General features: G+C 40.8%; 1 non-coding gene across 1 annotated transcript; it reads left to right on the top strand.

Annotated features, from left to right (window-relative positions):
• Positions 1–3,239: 3,239 nt before the first annotated feature.
• Trnaa-cgc lies at positions 3,240–3,313 on the top strand. Its single transcript has one exon. It is a non-coding gene; the product is annotated as a tRNA-Ala (tRNA).
• Positions 3,314–3,670: the final 357 nt, after the last annotated feature.

The raw sequence follows: 3,670 nt of genomic DNA, 5'->3' as shown, positions 1-3,670 counted from the left end.
TACTGTTCTCTTCCTTGCTTATCATTGTAGCTTTTGTGGCTTTCCCGTCTGTGGAGCGTTGTGTGGATGAATTGGATGGGTGTATGGGTGGATGAGTGTGTGTCTGAATAAGTCCTGGTATCCATTCCGGAGCCAGTTTAAAAGTCTTAGGGCAGACTCCTTTGTTGTATAATCCCTGTTCGTCCAGCAGTGTTTAGTTGCCTGGTATAAGTCAGTTACGACACGATGCTAAAGGGGGAGAGAAACACTCTGAAAATCACGGGATGACCATCCCGGAGCAGGGGTCGTGTTAACAAAGATTCCTAAGTATAGAAGTTTATATCTGTCCAACTCTTACTCTTAGAGTTGTGCTTAACCACCTAAGTTGTGCTTACAGTTTGTCTTAAATTCAATACAACTTGACTTTGATAGTTACACTTAAGACTCATTTTAACCAAGGAGCCCAAGCCCGTATACTCCAGAATTATCAGCCCCGTCAGGATGTTCTATAGATGACCTGACTGATTGAGATGTTGGATATAATAAACTAAACCTGCAGGAGTGATATTTGTGACAGACTTGGTGGGAAAGCCGGGAAAAGTTTGAAGAGCCCCACGAGAGGGAGTAAAAGGCTGACGTTAGTAATTGAAATAATAAATGCAGTGTTATTTAGCCAATGGGGAATGTAGCTCCGCAGCAATGATGGCCTTGGGTCTTCTTGTGCCCTGTTCCTGTCGTGTCTCATTTACCTTCTTAGTAATAGAACCTCTTGAAGTTTTTTTGTGCCGACGAATGAGTGAGACTCTTCAGGCTACATCCTCTTTGCTCATAATACTGACAGTACAAGGAAGAAAAGACTCGCCATCGATCCAGCTGGGTTTCTTGTATTGGCGTTTTCGATCTTAGGCGTCATCATCTCCATTCTGAAAGACTAATGGCAGAAAGGAGGCACTGCTGAGTGGGACGTAAATATTGAGAGAACACATACGTTTACTAATATACACAATTTTATTTGTTCACATTCTTACAAAGTTTATGATAAATTATAGTATTATTTGATGAATAAAATGTGAAGAGATTGCATTATTAACTCGAAATTAAGAACTACAAGATTTAACTGTTTTGCTCTTTCACCATTTCTTACTGGGACTTAGGAGATCGTTTTGCCCAAGGATTTTAAGATTCATAAGAGATAAGCACAACTCTGAGACGAACTCTAGTAACCAGTTTGTCGAGTGGTTTAAAGTTACCTACATGTCACCATGGTACCCAGGTTCTAGGTGGTTACACCCAAGATGAGCTTGGGTGGTGATATGGGCCCTAAAATGGATACCACTATAAATAAAACTGCCTGCGCCACTAATGGATGGAAACTGAACAGCGCTTCCTAAAATACTTTTCAAGTGTGCCTACAGGTGCTATAGGCCTTACCGTAAAAAAAAAAAAAAATCTTCATTAATACGGGCCCTGGTCTTGTCAGCGTCATCCAGCATCCAATTTAGTGGAGATAATTAGAATTAATGAATAGTTTTGCACCGTTTATTTCAAATGAACTGAAATGGAACTGTGTGAATAGGGAAATTGTTACGTATTATTATTTTCACTGTTAATAACAAAAATAATAAAGGAAGCAGCAGGAAGCCATCAGGTTCTCTTCCTAATGAGTCCGCACTAACAGCCTCACTGCTGACTCTACTTCATTTAACTGCTGCATCTGAGAAGCAGTTTCTTCCTCATCCTTTTTATGTATGAATTTGTTGTTGTTGTTTTTGTTGTTATTGTTGTTCATGTTTTGTGTCCATTATTGTTTCGTCCTTGAAGCATCAACGTGATGGTGGTCGCCTCCTTGTTCCGTTCCGTTACTTATTGATTAGTTTTCTTCTTTTTTCTTTCTTTCTTCTCTGCGTCACTTCCTGCTTTGTCAATTGTGCGATGGGCGGTGAAGGAACAACAAGGAAATATTTCAGTGGTGATGAAGGCGAGAAAGAAGAATTAGAAAGAACGAGGAAAAAAATAAATGGATGAAAAGGGAAGTACCATGGAGAGGAAGAATATAAAGTGATGAGAAGAGAAAAAAAGAAACAGAAAAAGACACGTGGAATAAGATGAGAACAAGAAAAACCAGAATGATAAGAAAACGAAAAAAATCACAAATGGAAAATTATACTGTACGAATTTCTTTCCCATTGGTAACCAAAAGAAGTATCTTGAACTTATCTCAACTTCCTTGGTAATTTTTCTTATATATTTCTTTTCCGCATTGTCTATCGATGAGTTTTATTTATTTATTTATTTATTTATCTATTTATTATTCATTTACATACGTGATTATTTTTAGTTATTAGTCATCCCTTAAAACTGCTAACTCTCTGCCTTCCCCCTTCCCTCCAACATGGTGTGCTACAAGTGTTCAAATCCCTTCCATTATGAGTATTTGCAGACTGATGAACTTTACATGCAATAGAGGGACCCATATCGTGTTCAGTTGACTTATCCTCTCCTTTGTTTTGGTTCACCGAGAGCAAGAATCACACACACACACACACACACACACACACACACACACACACACACACACACACACACACACACACACACACACACACACACACACACACACACACACACACACACACACACACACACACACAGAGGAGATGTTGATAAAGATATTTCTCATTGAACTTCTCTCTTTGTCCTACTAGCTAATAAAGTGTGTGTGTGTGTGTGTGTGTGTGTGTGTGTGTGTGTGTGTGTGTGTGCGAGCGTGTGCGTGCGTGCGTGCATTGCACCACCTGCTGTGTCTGCAAATTTACGATGACTGCATGGCTGTTGTATTCTTATATATATATATATATATATATATATATATATATATATATATATATATATATATATATATATATATATATATATTCCATGTACATTATGAGAGAGAGAGAGAGAGAGAGAGAGAGAGAGAGAGAGAGAGAGAGAGAGAGAGAGATTTCATGATGATAATGATGATGATGATGATGTGTCCTTCTACATCACAACGTTATCGAATCAACAAAGACAATGGAGGGAGGAAGGACAGACCTTTGAGAATGCTGGAAACACAAAGACGAGAGGAAATGACTACTGAGCCAGGGCGATGAGGGACCTGGCCAGCAATGCTCTGGTATACCATCGGGAGGCAGGGGGGCTAAAGGTAATGGCCCACACACACACACACACACACACACACACACACACACACACACACACACACACACACACACGGCCCGGTAGCTCAGTGGTTAGAGCGCTGGCTTCGCAAGCCAGAGGACCGGGGTTCGATTCCCCGGCCGGGTGAAGATATTTGGGTGTGTCTCCTTTCACGTGTAGCCCCTGTTCACCTAGCAGTGAGTAGGTACGGGATGTAAATCGAGAAGTTGTGACCTTGTTGTCCCGGTGTGTGGTGTGTGCCTGGTCTCAGGCCTATCCGAAGATCGGAAATAATGAGCTCTGAGCTCGTTCCGTAGGGTAACGTCTGGCTGTTTCGTCAGAGACTGCAGCAGATCAAACAGTGAATCACACACACACACACACACACACACACACACACACACACACACACACACACACACACACACACACACACACACACAGGGCAGTATCAAGACATCCTCTGAATTCTAATAATCATAATCATCATTGCAACCTTTCTCTT

The sequence above is a fragment of the Portunus trituberculatus genome, chromosome 41 (assembly GCF_017591435.1).
Source record: "Portunus trituberculatus isolate SZX2019 chromosome 41, ASM1759143v1, whole genome shotgun sequence".
Taxonomy (NCBI): Eukaryota; Metazoa; Arthropoda; class Malacostraca; order Decapoda; family Portunidae; genus Portunus; species Portunus trituberculatus.
This window is presented reverse-complemented; position numbering and strand designations above follow the sequence as displayed.